Raw genomic sequence first — 27,513 nt, 5'->3', positions numbered from 1 at the left:
TCTTTGTAAATATCTCATGTCTCAACGTGGGACGCAACTCTGGACAGCCTTCCCCACTGTCGTTGGTCCCTGGTCCGTTCTTGGCTCGTGGAAAAGTTGCTACCAGCTTATTCCTTAATGTTGTTTTTGGTCTTCTTCTTCTCCTACCTCCTGGGACTGTGCCCTAGAGAATTATCTTGGTCAGTCCTGATGATCTTGTGATGTGACCATACCACTGAAGTTTCCGTCCGAGCACAGTTGACAACAGCTCTTCATAGGGTCCAATGTGCCCTCTGATGGTGTTGCGCGCCGTTTCGTTTGTCACATCGGCTAAGTAGATAGATAGATATCTATCTATCTATCTACTTAGCCTGATAGATACTTTATTCATCCCCGCAGGGAAATTCACATTTCCAGCAGCATCCCTTCGCTGAGAACAATACAATATTAAAGCAAAAGGAACACAATATACAAATACCCAATGTGACGTGCTAATACCCACTGTAGCTGATGCCGAGAAGTTTCCTAAAGCATCACATCTCCATGGCCTGGATTGTGTTGTCCAGTTTTGCTGTGAGAGTCCAGATGGAAGAGGAAGAGGGAAGTAACCAGCGCTTGCATGATTCTGATCCTTGATTTTACTGCTGTTTTCGTCCCTCAAAATGGGTTTAACATAAAAGTAAAATAAAAAGAGAACAACAACACAGATACTTGAACCTGGATTATTTAGAGCAGTGTTTCTCAAGTGGTTTGACTTCAGCACCAGTCATCCTACCCCAATTACAAGCTGTGACCCAAATAAAAACATATTCACTTCTAAAATGTTAGAGATAGTTAGCCATGCTCAACACGTGTGATCAAATTTTATCTTTCTTTTTCTTTGGAGTAAAATGGCGATTGTTACCTCGCATTTGGAGGGAATTATCACCATCTACTTTCAAGAAGTCTAGATGACTCTCAATTATCTTTTTTTCTTAGAATTATTTTGCCAAGGCATATGCCTGCGACCCACTGAAAATAGGTCCCTGACCCACTTTTGGGTCCTGACATAGGTCCCTGACCCACTTTTGGGTCCTGACATACCAGTTGATAACACTGATTTTGATGCATCCTCCCCACAGCTGTGCATAAAAACACATGTTTATGTATTGGGAGTGTATTTAATTTGAATGGCGAGATTGACAAAATGTAAGTGAAGGCTGTGAAAGAGGGGCGTGTGATTATAGGGAAATGTGATGAAAGATGGATGTATAGATAGATGGTTGGATGGGTGGGAAAATAAATGCAGAGCTGGTCAATATGGGATGTGGTAGAATGAGGCAGGGTGAGACGTCATGGAGAGGTGGGTTGGTAGTGGTGACGTAATATGTGGGGGTCAATGGATGCTACATTGTACGGAGTATGAGGATGGAGATGAGTGATAACGGGAGAGAGCAGAACAGGACTACCTGTCAGTCAAAAATGTATCCAAGGTAAAAGTTTGACCTAATAAAGCTGCATGATGGATGTCACATAGGTAAAATCTTGCATCTGAAGCAGCCCCAACCTTTCCTATTTATTACCTTGTCAACATTTCACTCACACGAGGATGCCTTTACCGAATTCTCCCTCCCCATCCTTTCTCCTCACAAGTCCACAGATCCCGAGGGCATAGCTCTCGTCTTTTATTCATATCCACATCCTTCAACTCTAATATCTTCCGAGTGCCTCAGTTGTACCGTTCAGGGAAGCACTGATCGACGCTGTTTCCCCGAATAGTAAAGCAGCACTGACGGAATTGATGTATGGCTAAATGCACTCACATGTGCCAAACACACACACAGAAGACCTGGAAGAAGGTACCACTTCTAAATACACAACACAACGCAAAAGCTTCATTGTAAAAGCTTCATTGTGTCTGATGAGTACCGTGGGCGTCTTATTAGCTCCTGGAAGAAAAAGGGAGGAGAAAGCAGGATGACTCACAGCAGCTGGAAAACGGCGCGCTTTGTATGCAGGAGAGAGAACAGACCCGACAGACGGGGATGAGGAAAGACGAGCTGCTGATTCGGAGACGACCAGACGAGTAAAGCAACCGGTGAGGCATGACGCCCGATGGACGCTGGGAACACAACCGGCAACGGAGCAAAGAGGACAAATAGGGACGTGGAGCGAAAAATTCAAGTAGGGAGCAGAAGTTTTTCTTTTTTTTAAAAAAAACTGAACTAAAAATAGAAGCAACGCAGATAAGAAAACATGCCAGTCCGTGAAAACTTTAAGTGTGACAAGGATACGGCATAAGATTCTGGTTAAATATTTATGGTGAGAGGCCGCTCTGGAAACAACTTGCTTCCTCTTCCAGACGGGGAAAACGGGAGAAAAGGAGAGCGCTTTCCTCGTGTGGGATTTTCACACACGGCAAGTTGGCGTCTCGCAAGGACGGAGACGGCGGGCTCTTGGAGATGCTCAGCAAGGCGTGAAGCTAAGGAAATGACAACTGGCGGACACCAAGCTGGGACTGCCAAGAGGAGAGCAGGATTCGCAAGACCATTAAAATGACAGCAATCTCCATTCTATGGAAGCTATGTCGATTCTCAACTTTTCAGTTTGTTTAAAAAATTAACTGAGGGTTACTTACTCAATCAACAAATGAGGTAGCAAATGACAGTTTTTTAAAGGATCCATATGTAAAGAATACCTTACGATGGACTACTTTGATTCAAACCATCAAGTATATTGATCACAAGACAACGGAACAACAACCAGAATGGCATCCTGAAGACCAACTTTATTTTTATCAACAAAAAGCTCTACCACACAGTCTGAGTGATTTGGTCTAGCTTTTGAAGCCAGCTGTTTCAGTTTGCTAAAACAACCTTCCAAATGGCACCCGGAGCCGCATGTGTTGCTCGGAATCTGCCCACAAGCGACAGCACTGGACCTGAACAGCAGAGCTGAGCGGAGCCACCTCCGGGCGGAGGGGGGCGAAAGATACCAACAGGCAGGAGGATGGGGATAAACTGACATCATGCTTGGATAAACAGAGGGAAGAATAGAGATTGTGGCTGCCCCGGGTGCAATGTGTGGTGAGTAAACGTTTGAGTGTGTGTGTTTGTGAGTGTGAGTGAGAGACACACGAATGAGCATCTCATTTCCTCAGGATATTGGTCAACGGTGAAAGACGCAACACTTCCACTGGTATCATTTGTAAGAGTGCCAACCCACCAAACCTATGTAATTATCTCCCAAAGTTATACATATGTAGCTAATTACGACCGAGAGCTGTGCATTTTAGTGAAAGATGTTTTGATATTGTTCTTGGCCATTCTCAATTTCTTCTTTGCAACCCATCTGCATCACTGCATGTGAAGCGTAATACTATATATTACGAAGCACCTGAGAATACAAGTGCCAAGGACCCATTTAGGGTGGACGGCAGCACAGTGTAGAAACAAAGATTAGTGAAGTAGCAGAGGTCTTTCATCCGGACAAGGTTCGATATGCAGAAAGTCCTGTAGCGAGGCAACAATCATGGTCCAAGATGCAGGCGAGGGGTCAGTGTTCTGGTAAATCCAACTAGTGAGCGTGACTGTTTAGTAGTTCGTCTGGCGGTACTCAGGATCTGGAAGGGCATGCAAGTGTTTGGTACACTGGAAAAATAAATGGCTGAGACAAGAGTGCTCGGGATGTGACAGAATGAACTAACCAATGCAACAGAGTGTTTAAATAGTGAAGAGGGATAGTCGTGATAGGAGGTATAACAGGAAAAGTGACTGCAGCTGAAAGGATGGAAATTGAACACGGAAATGACTGACTATATAAGGTAAGCATGCAAGAGAGAGGAGAAAGAAAGGGAGAGCTAGAAAGCCAACATACAGAGACACAGGAATGTAAAAATCAAGAGGCAATGCACTCTAAAGTAACCACGGTGAAGTCATCAAGTTGTATCTTTAAGCAAATGTTAGGGTCAATTAAACATTTGATTGAATTAAGTAATTACCCTGAAGAGAGGATTTTGCTATTCATACCAGTTCAATACTAAATGTTAAACTTGAAGATTGATCGGGCTGCTAGCCATTTAGGTCCGTCTGCATCGGGTTTGGCAGAAGTGGATTGTTAAGTGCATTTTGTACCGTAAAAGTAATCATAAAACTTTTCACATATTGCCCATTTTTATGGTAAAAAGAAACTTCTTCGTGACTGGGAGAGTTTTTACTATCTTTCTCCTGGTATAAGGGCTGCTTCCAACCCCTCACCGCAAGCATCAGTATGTAGAACATAATTAAGCTTTACATCAGGGTGTTAATTACCTGCCAAATTGTGTGTTTAATCGGTAAAAATTTCAGGCTTAAGCACTTTTTTAATCACACCAATCTGTCTAGAGTGTTCTTATCTGGCAGTGATTTTTTTATGATGCCTGGTGAACTTTGAAAAGCCCTCGACAAAATGTCTAAAATAACCATCAAATCCCAGAAAGTGTTTCAACTCCTCTTTATGGGAACGACACAGCCAATTCTTTAAGGCAGACACTTTATCTGGGACAGTGTAGACTCCTTGGGCATCATCAACACAGCCATGATACTTAATGAAAGTTCTGAAAATTTGGCACTTTAGGGGAATAACTTGAGGCCATAATCCTTGGGATGTCTCTCCTCATTTTCAAGTTTCTGTGCGAACAAAATTAATCATATCAAAAACACCAAAATCTCACACAAATGGCTGTCACGAGGATTACCAGAACAGAGCAGGAGACCCCAGAGCGTTCGTACAATACTTTTATTTGGGGAAGCACAAGGGTTAGCGGGAAACTTCGGACGACGTAGCCAATCGTAGCGTGGGACGGAAGCAGGTTGAGTTTACCGGGACTGAAGAGATGATCGTAGCTTGGGACGTAGCAGGTCGGATCGGAGGCAGGCAGAGAGAGAGAATCAGGTAAACAAGGCACAGGTAATCGGGAGCGTCATACGGGGTACAGATGTGAATCCTCCGACAAGGAGTTCTCCGCATAACGCGTTTAAAAGGGGAGCATTGACCAATCAGGAAGCACATTCCAGCGCGCCACATGATTACCCCAGGTGACTCCACTTGGTTAATCATGACAGAACCCCCCCCTCAAGGAACGGCTCCAGAAGTTCCCCAGGAAAAAAAAATAAAAATAATTTTAACCCAAGACACGTCACAGGGAAACACAGGCAGATCAGGACAGGCAGAATCAGAAGAGTCCAGACTCAGGGGGGTCGGATTCAGAAGAGTCCAGACTCAGGGGGGTCAGATTCAGAAGAGTCCAGACTCAGGGGGGTCAGATTCAGAAGAGTCCAGACTCAGGGGGGTCAGATTCAGAAGAGTCCAGACTCAGGGGGGTCAGATTCAGAAGAGTCCAGACTCCGCGGAGCGGAAAGGGAACAGACAAGACAGGAGAGGAAAGACGGGACAAAATCAGTACAGGCAGACTCAGGGCAGGCATGGGAGTCGAACAGGCAGGCATGGGAGTCGAACAGGCAGGCATGGGAGTCGAACAGGCAGGCTTGGGAGTCGAACAGGCAGGCTTGGGAGTCGAACAGGCAGGCTTGGGAGTCGAACAGGCAGGCTTGGGAGTCGAACAGGCAGGCTTGGGAGTCGAACAGGCAGGCTTGGGAGTCGAACAGGCAGGCTTGGGAGTCGAACAGGCAGGCTTGGGAGTCGAACAGGCAGGCTTGGGAGTCGAACAGGAAGGCATGGGAGTCGAGCAGGCAGGCATGGGAGTCGTTCGCAGTCATACGGCCGGAGGTGCCTTAGCCAATTTCGCCATGTCGGAAATGACTTGCCGAACTGCACAACAGGAATCGCGCTGCTGATTCAGACTTTTATAGCGGTCAGGGGGCAGATGTACGAACGCGGGGTCCATTCTGGTCGGAGGATTCTGTCACGAGGATTACCAGAACAGAGCAGGAGACCCCAGAGCGTTCGTACAATACTTTTATTTGGGGAAGCACAAGGGTTAGCGGGAAACTTCGGACGACGTAGCCAATCGTAGCGTGGGACGGAAGCAGGTTGAGTTTACCGGGACTGAAGAGATGATCGTAGCTTGGGACGGAGCAGGTCGGATCGGAGGCAGGCAGAGAGAGAGAATCAGGTAAACAAGGCACAGGTAATCGGGAGCGTCATACGGGGTACAGATGTGAATCCTCCGACAAGGAGTTCTCCGCATAACGCGTTTAAAAGGGGAGCATTGACCAATCAGGAAGCACATTCCAGCGCGCCACATGATTACCCCAGGTGACTCCACTTGGTTAATCATGACAATGGCGATGACGACGTACTTTTACAATAAGTGTAATTCCAGTTGCATTCGTGACACCTTAAGTCATATGTTTGAATTTTGTAAAAACATAAAAGTCAGGTGAATGTCGCTTTGGGCCTATCCTCTTCTCCTAAATCCACTTGGTAATAAACAGATTTAAGGCCCGTCACTCAGAAACCCTTAGTTTGAATCATGGCCGGAAAGGTCTCCTCTATGTTTGGTAATAATTGAGTTTCCTGTAGTCAATACATAGCCTGATTTATCCATTTTTCTTTTTAAGAACAACCACTGAAGATGTAAAGGTATTCACAGTCTATATAATGCCAGGATCAAAGAGTTCCAATAGATTATGCCTGACAACTTCTAGATCAGACCTCAGCAATTTGGCGCTCGAGGGCCGCATGTCCCGAATATTTTTGTTTGGAAGTTTCACTTTCTCAACTGGGTTGATACAAATGATAAGTTTGTTAGCAAGCTGGCAGGAGCTTGTTAATTATCCTGCTGATAGAATTATCTGTATTAGAACAGAGAAACCTAAGAAATCATGCAGAGCACTTGCTCCTACATGACCAGAGTGCCCAAGTGTGTTCTAGAATGTCCGGTTGTGTTGGCCTTGATCACTTACTGAACAGTGTTGCATCAACCAGGCAGAAATATTTCACTGCGCTCTTAGTTCAGAAAAGCACTTATAGATCGCAAACACCTCAGGTATGGAGTTAAATTTATCGGTCATGCAGTGCTTTTTTTCTTTGAGCATTGGAGAGTCGGACCAGTTAAATATGTAGCTACAATTGATTGTATGAGCATCAGGTAGCAACGTATAGTTCAGTGGAAATACACTTACTGATGCTTCACCAAAGATGCATTGGGGCAAAGTGGCAGTGTGATCTTTAGTGTTACTTAGAATGACTAGATTTACGTGATATTTGCCAATGCACTTTCAAGAAACAGTCAACCAGGCAAGCCAGGAGATTTTAAACCAGAGGTGGTCCTCGAGGGCCGCATGTCCTGTATGTTTTTAGCAGTTTTGCTTCTTCAACTCAGGTGATACAAATGATCAGGTTGTTAGCAAACAGGCAGCATCGACTCAAGATTTGAATCACCTGAATTGACATGCAGGCCTCAAGGAACTGGTTGCACACCTCTGCTTTAAAAGCTTATGGACAAAAGGCTTTCCCTACTCTGACATTTCCAGAGGCACATTTTGTGTTGGCTCAAATGGTGATGGATTTTTCTCCATGCAGTTCCACTGGGTCAAATTAGGATTGACGTACATCAAATAAACCTGTTTAAGTTATCTGACCTTTAAAGAAACTCTGACTTACTGTTGTCTATTCCACTTGTAGTTTGAGTAAATTACTACTACCAACAAAAAATGGGGATCTTATGATTGAAATGGGGATGGTGTTTGTCTGGTGAGCAAGTTTGCTTCACAGTTCAGAAGTCCCAGGTTCAATTCCAAATACTGGCCTCACTGTGTACAGTTTGTATGTTCTCCCCATGCCTGAGTGGCTTTTTTTTTCTGGGCACGGCATGGCACGTTTGTTTTCAGGTCCAGATTGTCCCTGGGTCTGTGTAATCTGCGAATGGCTGGAAACCAGTCCAGGGTATATCCCGCACACTGCCCAAAGTCAGCTGTGATGGTGAGGACAAACCGTTGAGAAACTATAGCTTGATCCAATCAACCAGACAATCAGTCAATCATCACTTACTTAAAATTATTAGATACAACTATTATTTACAAATGCACGCCAGCGATGTAACAGGAGTACAAACCTATAAAAATGTACACTAAATATTTTGGCATGCCAATACTGATGTATAGTACAGAAAAATAACAGTACATTGAGGTTGAGCCACTCATTTGCAGACTGCATCTGTAGCAGTCGCTTGTCAATCTTAATTAGCAGCACGCTCAGAGCAGTCAATCTTAATCAAATCGGCATTCAAAAATTCACATGCAGAGAAGCAAAAAACATTCAACAAAGGAAACAAAACTAGCTGTGCTCACAAAAGTTCAGAATCGCCATACAATTACACTGGTACACATCCAAAACGAGTGCTCGGGAGCCTTTTTGACTCAACCGGCCATGAAAGCAGGCATTGATATTTTTTGGGTGTGTGAGAGGTACACCATATATTTTAAACTAAATAGAACCGTGAACCAGATCAAAAGCTAATTCTTCCCTGCATTTTATTAAACTTTGTGACGTTTAATGATTTCATAAAATATGAAATAGTAATGCCAGAACCTGCGTCCCATATTACGGTTAACGGATCCCTTAACCTCAGTGTCGTCGGGGCACCACTTCCTCAAATACTTTGATACAGTATCTCCGTCATCTGGTCACCGTTTTTGTCAGTGTAATAAATTAACTCTGAAAATCTTTCTTTTTGTTGCCTCAAAAACCAATTAAACCTAACATTCTATGATATTTTACATAAAGATCTCTAAACTTGTGGGGCTTAGAATACTTCCGGCACCCATCCACCAGCTCTAAATTGTTTACCTCTGTTTGAAATAACTCAAAAACAAATTAGTACAATTAATATATAAACGTTGATTATCAAAAATTAAAACACAGTTAGGTTATCTTTATGTGAAGAGAAAAAAAACTTGAATAATGACCATTTTTTTAACTGCCACACCATTAAAAAAGTCCTTATTTCAGTAAAAGTAAATCTAAACATTAGATTATATCGAACAAAACACTTCCCCTGCAAACAGGAGCCACTTAATTGTGTAATTAATTTTCATGCAAAATAATTCAGAAGAAAATAGCCCAACCCCAAATAGTTTTAAATATTAAAAATAATCCCTGAATATAAATCACTTTTTTCATACCTACCCAAAAAATTGGGTCATTTTGTATAAATCGACTCAGAAAGTTGGACAAAATTGATCCGAGTTTTGTATTGGCCCTTTTTTAATCTAATTTTGGGTTGTTATTTTTTTTGTCGTAAATAATGGTTTCAAAACAAGGTGCGAGAAGATTTATTTTATAAAAACGTCACTAAATACAAAAAAACGATAACAATACAGAGACTTTTTTTAAAATGCTTTATTGAACACAACACGTATACATTTCCATACAAATATTCCACTGCAATGTCTTTTTAACATTATAACCCAACTGTACAAACTATCCATATTACAAGAAGATATGAAAAACAAACATGTAAGCGGGTAACAAATATGTTACATAAAGACATCAAAATGCCATAAATATTCTTAGTTGTAATGGACTTTTGATTGGAGGAAAGCTTTAGGGACATCATGCATTGTTTTACTTCACATTAAAAAGCAATAATAGAGATTTTTATACCCATGAATTTGTAGTTGTGAATGTAGAATTTAGCTATCGGATATATTTACCTTCAGCTATACGAGGTGGTCACAATTCTAGCCTGGGGAATAGAGTGATCATTATTCATCCTCTATTACGATTTATAGATGGCATAAGAAAGGAATTTAATGGAACCAAAATGCACGAAATCTGTACCACAGAGTAATCGAAATCTTCTTGAGTATGGAAAATAGTGGAGGATTTTGTGCTCAACAAAAAAAGATTATTGGTGAGTAAAATGTGGCTCTTGTCCTACATAATATTTCAATTTTATGAGGCTATTTAAAGCTGATTTAGGCGGTCAGCTTCAGGGAGAGTATTTATGGTAATTGTAACTAAATAGTTACCAGTACTGTCAGAGTAACGCGCTCCTTTTGGGTGTCAATAATTTGAAGGGTAATGTAATGACTTTTTAAAAGCAGTAACTGTGACTAATTATTCTTTTTCAGTAACTGTGCTCAAGCAATCGTTTTGGTTCATCCTCTTGTGCATTCTTGCATACTTCCACTGTAACAACATGCACACACATCCACACAAACATGGAGGGATTGAGCTGTGGTTGAGGAGAAGTGACAGTCCCTTCATGGCTGCCGGCCTCGAACTCTGCCAGCGTTGGCTTGTTGCGCTCATGATGAGGCTGTAGTACGTTCCAAGTGTCATACTCAGATGGTCCTCACACAATCATTATGTGCATCACTTTATAGGTCCCAAAATAAATAGGCAATATGAAATAGCATGTTGTTTTTACAAATATTTGCATTCTTTGTAAAAAATATATATTTTCTCGTCATTACGCTAAAAGAATCAAGAGGAATCTGCCATTAAAGGGTGAGCAAATCGATCCAATTATTGACATTATGTTTTTATGACATTTTTAAACAATAATTGTATTTTTGGTACATCGCTGCTTTTTGTGGTTTGACTGTTGTTTGAAACAAGTGTACTAGAAGTATTTTATTTTTCATACTGTTAAAGACCTTGACATTATATTGTTCACAATATTTACACTTTGATTTCATATTCAAAACATTGAGCACTGAAAGGTATTTTTGTTGTCTTGTTGACGGTGTGGCGGCACGGCGGCGCAGTGGTTAGCGCGTGTGCGGCACAGTTCTGAGGTCATGAGATCGAACCTCCTGTGTAGAATTTGCATGTTCTCACCGTGCTTGCGTGGGTTTCCTCCGAGCACTCCGGTTTCCTCCCACATTCCAAAAACATGCAGGTTAGGTTAATTGGTCGGTCCAAATTGTCCCTAGGTGTGAATGAGCGAGCAAATTGTCTGTCCCTGTGTGCCCTTCGACTGGCTGGCAACCAGTTAAGGGTGTCCCCTGTCCACTGCCCGAAGATTGCTGGGATGGGCTCCGGCACCCCTGGGACCCAACTGAGGATAAGCGGTGCAGATAATGTATGGATGTTGACAGTGTACATTTGTAATTTTGTCACATCGCTATTTTTTTGTATGTTTGACACTCCTGACTATTGTCCTGAAACAGGTATTTAAAAAAAAAAAAAAGAGCATTGTTAGTGTCTAAAACATTTGTGCTGTGTTAATTACAATTATAAACTAACTAAGGGGGTCTTTTATTCAACATTTCCAAGCAAACTATTTCAGTACTGGATCGGTATTGATCGGTAGTGCCAAGGAAGTTACTTGAATCGGATCAATACCAAAATACCCAATATTGACCACTCCAATTACCATTGCATTATTGAGTTCCACACAGACTGAACAACATGTAACACAACAAATCAAAAAGCATTAACTTGATCTCTTTCTGTAGCCAACTATAACACTGTCAAGACATTTCTTCAAATAGCGCCTCCACAGCACTTATTTTCTCTCTGATCACTTCAGACGTACAGCTGCTAGACTTGGGGTGGGCAAACTATGGCCTAAAGGCCACCGGTAACAAAAATTGTAAAAATATGAGGATGATATATGTATCATGGTGTTATAGTTAGTAGACACTCAAAAAAAGGAGAAAATGGATTTTGAACTTGCGAAGGAGGAATGGGAGAGAAGCCTTTGGATTCAAACCCCGTTCTGAGGCACCTGCCCTGACCACTATCTATTTATTATATCTTCAAGGGTACAAAAAGCACATCAGCCCAAGGGGTGTGGTAATCAAAGAACATCAACTTTATCAGCCAATAGTCACAACGATGTAAATAGAATAGAATAGAATAGAATAGAATATACCTTTATTGTCATTGTTACAAAATGGGTTAACATATTGTGACAACGAAATTGGGCATGACACTCCAGTTTTACACATTCACAGTGAGGTATGAGACAAGAAGATAAAGGAACAGAGAATATAAGGTTATAAAACAAGGGGGATAAGGCTATAGTTATAATTTACATGGTATTTACACAAGAAATGTCGGCATGTGGGATGTTACATACAGTGTTGTCGTGATACCGTTGGTATCGTAAGGGTTGTGCAATATTGCATTTGGTGCAAAGTCATCATAGTGCAAAAAAAATAAATAAAAAAAAATGCCCATTACAAGCAAAACAACAAACCAAAATAAGTCAAAATAATGAACAGTGAGCCATAAAAACAAACAACTGTGCACAATAATATTAAACAAAATGATTAACAGCCTTGGTAACCTCAGCCGACTTCGTTGCAGGTGTCCAATAGTATAAATAGAATAATTGATGGACTTAACATTCCCCCTTTCCATTTGACAGCTGTTAACTGTGCAATCAAACAATTCTTTATCATAATAAACAAAAAATGACTTACTTGACGAATAGTAAAACAAAGAATTAGTCATTAAACAAGAACGCCACAAGTTGTGTGATGCATAAAAACAGCCTGGAGAGGGATCTGCACCGCCACCCCCTACTCAACCAAGACACACCACAGGAAGTGGTCCCCTACGACCCTAGTGGTTAAGGGATCCGTGAACAGTGAATAAAAGATTGTTGTTTTCTACAATAGCTTAACCTATTCCACCACTTTTGCTTGACTCCTTTAAGTTTGACAGCAAAGACCATTTCGCAATAGCAGATGGGAATACTACCACAACAGGTTTTAATGATAGTTTAAACAAACTGGTGGCTCTTTAGTGTGCCATGATGAATGCGTATCTTTAAAAATATGTTTATATCCATCCATCTATCTATATAACATATATCTATATATTATATAATGGTTTTAAAAAGCTCTACTAATGTCAGCTAAAGTGATGCAACCGGTACCGTACCGTGTAATACTAAAAGTTTTAGAACATTTATTTTTTTCACAAGTGTTTAATGATCTAGTATCAGTAAGAGTGGGGACGATTTACACCAAAAAACAACAGAGACCAGATGATAAATGTGCTGTGTCTGAGTCAGATCAGGAGGTTTCTCCTGCTACTGGTAAACATGGAAACCTGTTTCATGTGGGGGAGCAAACCCCGACCCAAATAACCAGCCTGGAGAGGGATGTGCACCGCCAGGCTGTACTTGCCCAAGATGGTGAAGGGATCCGTGAACATGTGAAATATCATTCTATTGAATGTATGAATATATTCTAGTGCAGTATTATGTGACATGGAATCTGACATCAGTTCATTCTCAATTGGGCTGAAATTATTGTATAGGAAGGGTGACCAGACCCATTTCACTAGAACAGCTAATGAGTCTGAGCTTAGCTAGTATTTTTAGACCTTATTTGTTGATATGATTTTGTTGGGTTAATAGCCAATATTCACTTGTTCGCTACTTTATCTTGGAGGGTCTTTCCTAATTGTGCTTCAGTATAACTGTGCGATTAACTTGATAGCAGTTCTGAGTCGTGGAGTATCGCATGCTTTATTGCGGATCAACTATCTGGAGAGAATTCTGATCACACCCCACATATAAGAATTCTGCAATTCCTAAGATTCTTTTTTACATTGTCTTTGAAGAACATTTAAAAAATTAAATATTGTACACAAAACATATTCAGTTTACTCAGGACTTGGACTCTTAACCGCCAAGGTTGTCGGGGCACAACCTCCTGTGGTGTGTATTGGGCAAGTACAGCCCAGCGGCACCCATTCCCGCTCCTGGATGGTTTTTCGGGTAGGGGTTTGCTCCTCTGCATTAAACAAACATTAGTGGTTTCCATGTTTACCTATAGCAGGCGAAGCCTCCTGATCTGACTTAAGGCCCGGTCACACAGCCTTTCACAGGCGTATCGAGGCTGAATCACAGCCAGAAATTTCTGCCCGTGAAGCAGACGCTGTTGGACGCTTTGAGATCGGGGTACAGACGAGATACAGCAGTGCTTTACACGCGGTAAGAAATTCACACGCGGTTGGCCGCGCGAAAAAGTTTTGTGCTGCTCAAAACTTTAGACCACGGGTAACCGCGGGCGGCACACATGGTACACATGAGGTAAAGACGCGGTACGAACATGCTAGGACGTGCCACGGCCGCGGCCAAGACGTGGTTACACGTGGGTAGGACGCGAAATTTTAGCGGGTAATCGCGGGTGAAGCACGATCATAGCACGTTTGTTCTGCGCCTGTATCGCGGTGATATCACGTGCATTAGCGTGTGTACCGCGTGTAAGCACAGTCAAACGCGATGCAGGCGCGGTTACCCGCGATAAGGACACGGAACAGTCGCCGGCGTCAGTTTCGCGGGCAGTCATTTCTGGCCGTGATACAGCCTTGATACGCCCGTGAAAGGCCGTGTGACCGGGCCTTTAGATACAGCACCTTTATCATCTGGTCGCCAAGGTTTTCTTATGTAAAGTGTCATCCCGTTCTTCAAAGATAAGCCGGACCTCAGCATTGACTGGCAGCGACGTTTGACAATACTGATTGGTTGGTTGGTTGGTTAGTTGGTTGATTGGTTGGGTGGTTGGTTGGTAGGATCTCTTGACCACTAGGGTTGTAGAAATACAATTTTCAATGATGTGTCCTTGGGAAGTACAGCCTGGTGGTGCCCATCCCTCTCCAGGCCAAAGTAATCCTATATCACTGGGGAAAAACAATTTTGTTCCAAAATTTGGAATATCACATCGTACAATACACATTGAATTACTTGTGATATATTTTGTTGAAAAACAAACGTTGTGGAGATGACATTACATCCGTTGCATTTGTGACAAATTAAAGACTCAAAGGCTCTTTGTCCGGTGAAAAATTTTACGTTTCGGATACTTTTGTATTTATATCCAAATTATATATGTATTATAAATAAATAACTAGATGGATAAAAAAACAAAGAAAAAAAAAATATAAATGATTTAGAATAAGTTCAATAAATAATTCATTAGAATTTCTCCATTAAAAATACATAAATACATAATCCAATAAAATTGTTCCATTAAAAATACATGCATAAATACATACATTTCTAAATATATAGATGTGAGATTAAGAAGTGTTCACTGAGCAAAAGTCCACAACTACCTGTGCTCGAAAACATATTACTATCACTAATATTATCAATAACCGAAAATATAACAAACATAGAAATTATGAACCTATATTAGGTTTTATTATCTCTGATCTGTTCTCTGATGTACAACATTCCTGACTATAATGCATTTTTATAAAGTGCACTTCTTTTATTTGTTAAACAAATGGTTGTGCCTGTAAATTGTGTTTGTTTTTGGTTTCAATGTATAATAGAGTATTTAAGAGGGGATAACTTGTCATTTAATACATAAACAAGCATCCTCAATACATATCACGGTTAATGGTCTCATCCCCTTTGCCTTCTATCAGTCGTCTACAGCTTTGTTCTATTGCCAGGGAAGCCGTTACAATCGCTGTAGCAATAATGGTTGCGTTAAAATGTATATCTATATGAATCAACATTTTGCTTAAGTAGCTAACCCTCATTTTGATGGAAGACTTTGAGGGGGAGGTGGGGATGTTGGCAGCAAACTGGGTGCCTGGTGTTGTGAATTCATTCATTGATAAACATCTATTTGAAGTGGCTGGCTTAACATATGCACAATTAATCTTTCTTAAGCAAGTGCATTGACTTACTTACCCACTCATGCACGTCTTTAATAAATATGGAATATGAATACGACAAAATGCATGACACACGTTGAATTACTCTCAAATAAGGTTGATTTGTGTTGGTTTGCAGTTGTATGCTTTTATCAATTAAGCAAATATCTATGTTTAAGTAATCAATGCGGATCATTTTGGCTGAGTTCTAAGGTGGGCCCTGCATTTTATTTAATTGGGCTGGAAATAATTAGATTTCACACTGCTGAATGACTAAGCTGCATCAAAAGGCAATTCAATGCCCCTCTCTTGATTATCATATTTGGGTCATTTCAACCATTTGAATGTTGGTTTCATTTTTACTATCGGAAGACATTCAAAGAGAAGCAGTTGGAATCAGGTCAAAAAGTCCAACAAATGATTCCCCTTACTAACAAAATGTCCAAACAAGAAACCACAAACAAACAAAACAAACAAACCTAGTGTGGCAGTGGAAATGCAGTTGCAAAGAACAAAGTAACAAACAAAAAGAAGAGGGGGGGGGATTTTTTAAGGGTTATTGTTCTGTATTCTTTATTCATTATCCATTATCCGTTATCGGTCAGTTCATAATACGCTGCAAATCCTAGGAGCCGGGACTCTTACTCTCAGCCAAAAGGCCAAGCTAAGGTCCTAGCCTTAAAGCCTTGCTGCGATCATTGCGAATGCACAGTTCCCGGAGGTACTGCAATACCGGGCCGATGCGTGGAGTGGACAGAGCAAGCTTTTATTCCATCTTCATGATCATGGTAGAAGAGGGGCACACAACCACTACCAAAATGTCGCAATGACAATGGAAAGCAAATGACTCAATGACGTGTACTATCCAAAATGTCATCATAAAGGGTCATGATAAATAGGGACAGGTATGTTTGTTATGATTGGACAAACATGTGCTCAGTTTCAAACCCGGTTTGCACCCTCTGGTAGAAGGTGGTGAACCGGATACGAACAATTAAAACATATTGAGAAAGAGAAAATAAATCAAAAGATAATATATGCAAGTCTAAAAATTGAATTATCATAATTCAGATTCTAATGCACATCTTAGGCCTTTAATTTTCTAAACACAAACTGTACTGTAGTGCTTCTTTCTGCCGCTACCGGCGTGTGGCACTGTGAGAGGTCACCCAGCATCCACCCTGAAGAAGAAATCCACTTCCTCTTCCTAGTTTGTGTATAGCCATTCTATACTATCTCCAGCGCGCTAAGAACTTTGACATTTTTATTGTTTAATATCTCGTGCATCCGTTTAATATGGTTGGTGTAAAGTGTAAAGAAGAGAAGAGCCGTTTTATTTGAAATGAAAGTGGAATAACAAAGCTTGATGCCGTTGAGATAATGGTTGGATCGCTTTTATTTGGCCACTTTCTACCATGGAGAAGGAAGAAGCCTAACTCTTGAAGCCCATCTTCCAAAAGTAAGTTAAACTTAACTTTATTTATATTTGTAGAGTATATTATTTTATTAAATGTTTATTTTTTAGTACATAACAATACAGGTTACGTATACAAGCCTTAAACATACCTATATAAACCTTAATTACACGTTCCATACAAAATATAGCACTGAAGCAATTTATGAACAAATTCAACTTGCTAACGATCTTGTCCGTAAGTGGGGCAGCGTCTGTACATGCATAAAACATTTTTTTTCTTTCTTTTTTTTTCTTTTTTGGTGGGGTTTGGATTGGCGTTTGGACTATTTGACACAGGACTTTTCTTACTTTCACCATTTTCATGCTGTATTAACAAAAGACTGCAGTGACAAGCATAAAGTCACTCTCCAAAGCCACCCTCCCGCTTTCCTACTACATAGTAATGTTTTGCTAAAAACAAGATAAAAGCAGGTATGTGTGGTTGAAATACAATTAAAAGGGATCTTTGAAGTCAGTTGGGTATTGTTAACATTTACTTAATAAAGAAAATACTTAACTTTCAACTTTTTAAGGACACCTTAAACAACACACCCCAACATTAACACGGGGGCTTCACAAAACTGGCCCTGGGGCCCTATGTTTCAAAACCCCTGGACAACAGTCTTTTGCCAAATTCAGGCATTTTATTGAAAGATTCAAAACATTTGCCAGTGTAAATGGCAAAACAGTATGGAGGTGGGAGTGTCCTGGTATGTGTTACCTCTGGACCAAGAAAGAAACTGACACCAGTAGCTAGCTATTAAAAGCCTTTTTGTGAAGAAGAGAAGAGCCAACTGGGCAAACAACGTACTATTTCAGCAGACAAAGAGATCGGAAAAGACCCTTGGGAAAGAAAGGTGGGCAGCTGGAATATTTTATGTAAATATCATTTTTGTTTGAATTTCCCCATAAGACTTATCACTTCGTCTAACTTGTTTTTTTGATTGATTTTGCCAAGCTTTTACATCAAAAATCAACCCGACATTCCTTATAATTTGGCACACTGCATGTAAAAGTCTGTACTGGTCAATAAGCATATCGATGGAGGCTTAAGTACTGTGTGGAGTGTCTGAGGCAGGGGGGTCGGTTCGATCCTAATGTCAATATCATCGATACTGAGCAAGGACTTGGATCTGATTGATACTATCATCCTGGGATCGATACTGTCGTTCCATTTCAACCGGCACTATAATAATGGTGTTAGTGGATTGTAAGATTATACATAAATTATAACTTTCAGATTGAACCCAATGGTGTTAAAACTCTTTACGCCATCTGACTTTATTCTCAAAATATTGCATATCTGTCAACCTGTACGTTTTTGCCGTACAAAGTACGTTTATTATGCATTTTAAGACGTGTACGACGTACAAGAAAATCTGTACAGAAAAACGCAAATTTGTCAATTATGGGTACCATCCGGTATACACCGACTATCAAAAAACGGCAAATCAATCAAGTTAAGCGAGTTCGCCGCGGTAGCCTCTATCTCGGTATCGTTTTTTTCGTTGCTAACGAAGCGAGCGGTTTGATGCTACAGTGCGCATGCGCCTGGGGATTTCCCATCATGCATCATTCCGTGGTAGTTGTGTAGTGAAGAGAAGTCCATCTCTTTTTAGAGAACTGGCTTTTTTGGCTCAACTCATTAAGGATAGCCGGCTCTCAAACGGCTCACTTTGATGCATTATATTACGAATGATTATGTTGTATAAAGAAGTTAAGAAAAAAAGGAAGTCTAAAAGGAGAAAATGAAAAAAGACAGGTTTGTGGTTATCCCTTTAATCAGTATATTACCAACAATAATTTAATGCAGAAAATGAATTAATAATTTGAATAAGAAAATTCTACTTAATTATATTTGCATGTAGTTTTTCCTTCTACGGTGAACGTCCAAGCTACTTAAGTTTGAACTTTTTTTATAATAAACCACATTAATGTCGAGCAACTCAGTATCTCACAAGAAAATGTTAATTAACAATACATATGATGTAACGAAACACATGTACAATATAACATGTTAAACTACTTAAATAAACACGTTTGAAAAAAAAAATGGTGTAAGATTATATTGTATTTTGTAAGGGAAAATACGACAATTTGCAAGGGCATGGAGCCATGGAGGTTGACAGGTATGATATTGTGCACTGGAAGGTATTATAGTTGTCATATTGACAGCGTTCTATTTGTATTTTTGTTATCTTGCTGCTTGTTTTTGATTAACTTTCTTGACTTTTGTTCTGAAAAAATTGTTATAGAAGATTATTTGTTTGTTTGTTTAAGTTCTTATTCTAAATGATCTGCATTTATAAATAAAATGATCTGCATTTATATAGCGCTTTTCAAGTCAATGACTTCCCAAAGCGCTTTACAATGTGCTCCACATTTCCCAATAGCAGCCTTGTATTGCAGCCATGTAAGACGCTAACCTGCTTATTGGGGGTATTAGGGGTTCAGTGTCTTACCCAAGGACACTCCGACATGTAACACGGACGGGCCGGGATTCGAACTGGGATCCCTTGATCCCAAAACGAGCGCTCTACCTACTGAGCTAATACCGCCCCCAATAATTCCAATAAAGAATAAAAAGTTTTTGGTGCCTAAAATCTTTGGAGTTTTATCATAATTATAAAATAACACAAGGGAAAAGGGGTTCAATTAATCAATGAACATGACATTTCCAAGTAAAAAGAATTGTTATCGCATCGGAATCAATTGATAATACCTGGTATTTATTTGGATCTGATCGATACCAAAAATTCCAGTATCGCGCACCCCTAGTGTGAGGCAATCCAATGGGGCAGCACAATACAGGCGACCTTTCACTTTGTTATGCCAGCCGGCACATGTGGTTTATTATCTTTACTCATCTTCTTTCTTCCTTTTCTTACCTGAATTGTCTCTTGAAAACTTAACGATTGCCTCATCAAGATTCCTTTTTGTGTTTTTTGTTTTCGTTGTTTTTAACAAATGCAATCCTGACATCTTGACTACCGTCAATTGTGTTGGGGGTGTTAATAAAAAACAGTAATTACTAACAGTTACTGGTTACTTCATTAAAAAAGTGTTTCAGTTACCCTCCAGATTACTGACACCCCAAAATAGCGCATTACTCTGAAAGTAACTCATTACAAATTACTGTGAACTGTATACTTGCATAGAATCTGACCAACTTAAACAGCTTTAATAAGGCCACATAATTAGATAACCTGAAGAAAAAGGTGTATGCAGTAAACCCTTCATATTTATTGGTTAGTGCAATCTCGATAGCTTGCAAATGAACACTTAACCGAGACACTGCATATCCATTTTGTCTCCAGCATTCTCTTTTTCCCTCCAAACACTGTATTTCAAAAATAATTTTATAAATTAAAGACCAAAATTCAGCACACCTTTATCGTAAATTTTGTTCTTACGTTTTGCCCAATGTTTTCCGGTTGGTTTGTTGTACTTGTATAAGAAACGCCTCCCTCCCCATGCGCTGCCCACAATTTGCTACTCGTGAAACACAACCAAATATTCACATAAAAGCTGATACCCTCATTTTGGTAATTAACTTTATAGTTGAAATAATTTTGGCTCAGATGAAAATATATACAGTAGGGAGAATATCTCAATGAGGAGATATTCACCGACCTCATTCTTGAAATGAGGCCACCATAACTGTATTCAGTTGTACTTTGTAGGTTAATATCAACAAGCCAAGCCTTCACTAAATGTTTTATCGAGGTTGATGTGTAAAAACGTGAATAATGTGGAAGTATCCAGCAAACAGAGGACATTATAATAAATGTTCTGCATTAGTAGTGGAAGAACGCAGTAATGCACCATGTAGTAACAACAACAGAGTTACAAAATAGTATGAACGGAATTTATACTACTTTTTACTGAGAAAAGTAAGAACGTTGCAAAAACGCGTTCCTTTGAAACGCGTTAGTCCCAACACTGCCCATCAACACAAGAAATGGAAAAATGGAATATAAAAGCTTTTACAAGACTGGTCGCTTGGATTCAATTCCATTCACCTGTCCATCATTTCTTCCGCTTATCTCAGTTCAGAAGATTGCCTATTCCCGTTGAAAGCTGGAGGCGTGTGACACCAGAGACAGATTACCAGTCAATCACACAGTCTTGACACCCATTTACAATTGCACATAAAGCTGTGGGGAATTTAAAGTCTCTCAAAAACACAGAAAGTGGAATTTGATTTAACTCTGCCATTATGGTTTGATGTGCTTAGTCAAATAATAATTGCTTCAGTGTTCCAAATCAGGGTATTTTTTTTAAGAACTGCATTGTGGTTAATGTAATTTTGGTTTACAATTATAATAAGATTGTGTGGCTCCCTAACACGTTTCTAATAAGTAGTGTTGGACTGTTGGGGGTAATAGGCGTTTGGATCCAAAGATCGATACTATCACTGCTAAGCAAGTGCTTGTATCAGATCCATACTATTGTCTTGGCATCACCCGTCCACCAATTTCCCCAAAGCGCAGCTTCTCTACATAGATAGTGCGGCCCTTCCTTCTCTCACCCAGCACCCTCAGCTAGTTCAAGCTTTTGCCTGGGTGTGTGACTGACTGGCACACTTTTAGCAGCTCTCTCCACCTAGCCTGAGGTTCCATCCTGCCTAGCTGGCGAATGAGAGTTAAATCGATGCGCCTCACCCCTACCAGAATCTAAAAATGACAGTAGCAAACAGGAAGCGCAGCATGATGTGGGGTTTGTTTTCAACGACAGAAAAGGGCAATGCCATGTGGAATTTCTATTTCATGAACTCATGAAATAGAACTCACCCGGCGGAGAAAAATAATGTGCAACCAAAATGTAAGAATGTTACTGTTCCTGAACAAAACCATGTAAATCCGTTGACGCTATGGCAACGGAGCCAAAGAGACACAACTGACACTTTGTTTGCATTACTGAATTTATTTTCAAAATATTGTGCAGTGGAAGCTATTTGAGTTCACTAGTTGACATTGGTATACAGTATTTGTATATGTGTTTATTTTTGTTACATTGCTGATTTCTTTTTGGTTTGATCCTTCTTATTATTGTTTTTATAGTCATATAATGGTAATAATAATTATGATTATTATAACTGTCATTAATTGTTATTATTGTCTTTATTGGGGACTGAATGATATTAGGTGATTACTAGCATTTTAGAGTTAAAAAAAGGGGTAAAACTAAATTAATCTGGTAGGATAAAAACAGTGATGGAAGTGGTCATACTGATGATAAGATGAAGAGACTGTGTATGCACAGAGCCAATGTGTCGAGAGGTGTTAGTTGTTTGTAAATACACAGAAGAGCTAACTGTGGGACACAAATATCAAGTCAAAGGGGTATGATTTAAAGAGCATTTGCTTCTTCCTACTCCCTTTCGAACATGTACGATAACACTGTTTTTTTGGTTTTTTTTTTTAATTTGTTGTTTTGATTTTGTTTTGTCATGCTTGAAATAAATTGTCATTCATTCATTTATTCATTCTCTTGGCTTTTGTTCTGAAGCAGTTGTAATATAAATATTTCATTTTTTTTACTGTTAAAGATCTTTTGCAGCTATATAATAGAACATATTTTACTATATTATAATTACTATCAGGGTTGGTGTCGATCGTTACTACCAAAATTGCCAGGTAACACACACCTACAGCTAGACTTTATTAATCGATCAATACTTAGTTTGTTTGTCACTCAAATCCATCAATGCCTGTCTATGAGAAGATGTTCAAACGAGTAGTGTACATTCCTGAGAAGATTACATTGAGCAAAGCCTAGCTTTCGTCCAATTTAACGGAATACAATTGATTTCCTCAGTATGTGCTGAGAGGCCTGAGTATGATTTCCCCAAAGATGACGAGTCGTCAGTCGGATAGTTATCCATATATTTGTATCTTTAATTTTGTAATAGATTTTTAATCGGTTTTTGCAATGCGCCTTTTTTGAACAAGAATGATGGAAAAAACATGTCAGTCTTTGCACTAGGGTTGAGAGACACTGGGAATTTTAATATTGGTCATATCAAAATAAACTTATGGTTGTATCAATCTATACCAATCCGACACCGATGCTTTTTGCCTGGAAATGTCATGTTCATTGAATTATTGAAGACCTGGTTTGTTTTTGTTTGTAGTTCGTGCTTGTTGTTAATAAATATCATCTCTTGTTGACAACACATGCCCCCGGCTTCTCTGCATATGGGTCCACCTCAGACCCTTTGACACAAACAGGCATACATTAAGAGTGACCAAAGGGGATGGCTGTATGAGAGACAGACTGCTCTATCTACATATAGAAAGGAGAATTGATTGCAGGACAATAGTATCAATCGGATCCAAGTATTCGTTTGGTATAAATAATTTTGATATTTGGATCGATCTGCCGGGCCTTCTTTGCACAATGAATTGCTACAGCCATTATCTGGAAGCTCAATTATGGCCAGAATATATTCTGTAAATAAAAGCTTCGAAGGAACTGCTCATGTTTTCAGCCTCTATTATCGAAAACCTTTATTTTCGATAACCAAGGAACACTCTGAGGGAAAAAGCCATTTTCAACACTGTATGCGAGTGTGTGTAACTATGTGTATGCAGCAAATACTGTCTTGAATTTATAAAGATTAGGTAACTGAGTTTGACAGCATTCCTCAGGCGCATTTTTGCTCTGTCTGTTGCAGGCGCAGTGCCCTGTGGCTTTGGGGTCCTGTGATGGTAACCATGATCCCCAGCAGCCACTACATCTGTAGCACTCACGCAAGAGAAGACGACTCCACCAACGACAGAGAGGAGCGAATTTTGGCCGTGCTGGGCATCATTGGGACCATCCTTAATCTTTTAGTGGTCATATTCGTTTACATCTACACCTCTGTCACTTAAGACCTGCAGGTGGACTTCCACAGGAACAACTGGCGCCTCTCCAACATCCCCACCACTATACATCTCTTGAATATTTACAGGCTTGGCGGGTTGGATTATTATGTGCTAGGATGGAAGGATCTCTGGCAGTACAAGCGACTGGATCACGTCCAAACGGCAAGTGTATCAATTCATCGCCATAAGAATCGTCCCAGAGACTCCTGGCAGACATCAAGAAGGAAAAAAGCTCCATGAGACATCTTCTCCTCTGTCCTTCCAATTTTAAACTTGTCTTCTGATAACGACCTTGTTCTAAATCATTGCTGACAGGGACTGCTCGGACTCATGAATAGGCAGATTAAAAAAAATTGGTGGATTTTCTTATGAGACTTTAAAGAAAGCTTATGTTTCAGTTCACAAGGTTGCGTTTGTTTTACCTTAAGACGAAATTAGGTCAATCAGACCAAATGACTATCAGCTAAAGTACCTTCATGCTTATCCTTTAAAGTTTTAACTCCCTTGATTCGTGTACGATCAGTGGCTGTAGTTCACAGCCTTTCAGGACCCTATCCATGGACCTCACGTGTCCATACCTCAGCACTCCGGAGGAGCGATTCCTGGCACTGCTTGGGATCATTGGCATCGTGCTCAATCTCTTGCTACTCGCTTTCGTTTACATCTACACATCCATTTGACATACGGCTTATTTCAAACACATTATTAGTGCAGTTCACACTGTGTGTAATGTGCATTTGCTGTTACCATGAAATATAATGTTGTATCAATGTTACACATCTAAAAATGAGACCTGGCGAAGTTTTGAAACTGTGCACAAATCCACCGCAGATTGGATGAACATCACAATGCGTATACTTAAGTTTGCGGCTACCTTAGCGATGTTCTCTTCAAGTTTACAAAAGAAACCCAACTAATATTGTTTGCACTGTTTGCCTATAGATGTCAAAACCATAAAGCACTCCAAAGTGCAACAAGAGTCTCTTGACGATTCGATCGAGTTTTATCCCGTTGTCAACTTTTCGTGTCAAAGAAAAATGATTTATTTCCTCTTGCCGCGCCTCTTCGATCAGATCTGTAAGTCAGACACGGATGCTTGGGAACGATTCATAACGAGACATTGTCACAGACATCCAGAGAGAGCGAGAGACCTGAAGGCGCCATACGTTTGCAAAAGAAATAAGCAGAGCTGGCGGGGATTATCAGATATGAGGGTCGGAAAGCGACTGCATGTTTTTTCTTTATCAGAAGATGGCGGAAATTGTCTGCAAATGAAATCCATCTTGGATGACTTTGGGACACATGGGAAAACACATATGGGAAAAGAGCAGCAAAGACAAGGTTACATTTTTCTTGAATCATCGTCACTTCTTTACGCTGATACCAAAAGAGATAAGAGCAACTAGAATGACTGTGCTCCATCAAAACATCACCTGCGTTGGGACGCGAAACCATTTTTGTACCGCTATTGTAGAATTTTGGTGTCCATCTGGACTCAGTCTTACTCTTCAGGTATTCCATTCTGGCCTGGGAGAGTAAAATGTCTTTTTCGCAAAGCTGCAGAGTCAGCAAAACAGAAAATGCAAATTCAGCTTATTTTTGCTTTTTTCACATCCAGGGTAACCTACCTGACTGCCTGTGAAAGATGGCGGTCATATCTCCTTCACACTTGGATTGCGGACACACAGACAGACAAACAAACAGATTAGAGTTTTTGCTTATACCGTATTCATTCTAGAATACAAGCATTTTTTTTACCCAAAGAATATGCAAAGCTTGGGTGCGCATTATACCGAGGTTGTATGTATTACCATAAATGAGCAATGGTTGATAAGTCAACAAATTTCGCTGACCTCATTTGCTCAGCATTGGACGCAACCGGATTTGAACCTGCATCGTGCTGGTGGGAGTGCTGAATCCCAACCACTAGACTATTAGGATTGTAGATGACTTTGGAAAAGGCATTATGTTTTATCCTATCATTGCACTAGTTTTATTTACGGTACCCCGTTGTACAATTTTGCAATGCAGCATTATGCGAAAGAGTTCATTCAAAACAACATTATACAATGTGGCACCATGTAAAAAAGTGTACTGATGAGATAAAATCTAAGGCCTTTTCCTTTGTCACTCAGTGGCTTAGTGATTACACAATGGATTTGGGCTTATTATTACGTTGATCGAACAACTGAAGATTGACTTGAAATGCGCAAGATAGAAAAAGGGATTGACGAAAGAAAAGTATTGCTTGGGCCAGGGCTCAAACTGGGATCGATTGTGTCAATAACTGGACCAGCACTCTACCCACTGATCTTACCCAAACCGGGCACAAAATTTGCAAGGACCGCCTTAGAGTTACGACTTATTTCAGTTTGATGGCCTAGGTTCACAAACGCAGAACAGACCTGATTCCTTTTATTAGAATCCTGAAAACGTCTGCTAACGTTTGATTGCCTAGGCCCACAAATACGAAACAGACACTATTCTTTTGGGGATATGCCAAACTGTTGTACTTAACATCTGTTAACTTGGTTAGTTTGATGGTCACCCCTAGGCCAAAGACTCACAGTGGTCCACATCTGATCCAGATGAGTCAAGGACCAGCACGTCTACAGTATAATAAATTACAATTATGAAAGTTAAGATACTTACTACAGCATATTTTTAGCTCACAGGTTCATAAAGACTTTAAATTATCAGAAGCAGAGTCAGAGTTCACAAATGTGGCTTTTTTTTAAATGGCAACCAAAAAGATGAATCTTTATTTATTTTTAAAGAAATGAAGGAATTAATTTATAGAATTGTTTTTAATAAATGTCACATTACAGTCGGCAGTACTTATCATCACTCTTAGAAGCTAGAGGTAATCTCAGTACTGGAATCTCCTAAATTCTTAAAGGGACAGTGTGTATAATCTAACCACTAGATGTCACTGTGCAGTACATATAGGTCATATTAAAGGCCCGCAGGTCACATCCGGCCCCAAAGAAGACTTTCTTCTGCTCCCAATGATCTTTAATAATTATTGTATCATACACTAGAAATCATTTATTTGTTTTCATTGTACTTTACTGTCCTTACACTTGTGTCCAATAATTACATGACCAAAATATGTCTTAAAAATTGTGAGCATTTGTTATTGTAACACTGTTATTTTAATTGTTGAATGACTCTTACTAGAAAATATTGTATCAAGTTAATCCTTTTATTATATATTTTTTTAGTTTAAACTTAATCAACATTGAAAATAAGGAGAGAAGATATAAAAGGATTTAAGTTTACAAGAAGCAGATCAGCCCTAAGCTGTGTGGACATCAAAGAACAGCAACAAGATTGGCGGATAGCGACAATCATGTAATAGTAAAAGCAACGAAGTACAGTGAACAATAATAGTCAAAATAAGGAACTGGGATCCTATGAAATCTCCTTCTTAGGTGTCCTGTTAGGATTTGGTATATCACTTTCCCTCGAGAGCGCCAACCAGGTTTGGAACTGAGACCAGGTGTGTACAATCACCACACACTTGTCCCTAAATACCCCACCTTTTATATAGACATTTTGAATGGCATATGTTGTTGAGCCTTTTACATTTTCACTGTCATTGTTACCTCTGGTTTTGTTCTTGTTTCTAGTAAGGATATTTTGTTA

The 27,513-nt window shown here is 39.9% G+C and overlaps 1 pseudogene across 1 annotated transcript; it reads left to right on the top strand.

The window, feature by feature from the left end:
* Positions 1-1,997: 1,997 nt before the first annotated feature.
* Positions 1,998-26,101, top strand: LOC148357644 (protein TUNAR pseudogene; annotated as a pseudogene). Its single transcript, XR_015851573.1, has 2 exons — positions 1,998-3,044; positions 23,673-26,101. The product of XR_015851573.1 is annotated as a protein TUNAR pseudogene (transcript).
* Positions 26,102-27,513: the final 1,412 nt, after the last annotated feature.

Source organism: Urocampus carinirostris, chromosome 10 (assembly GCF_059441175.1).
Source record: "Urocampus carinirostris isolate Australia breed hairy pipefish chromosome 10, RoL_Ucar_1.0, whole genome shotgun sequence".
NCBI classification, from domain to species: Eukaryota; Metazoa; Chordata; class Actinopteri; order Syngnathiformes; family Syngnathidae; genus Urocampus; species Urocampus carinirostris.
The sequence above is the reverse complement of the archived record's forward strand: the minus strand, read 5'-3'. Positions and strand labels throughout refer to the sequence as shown.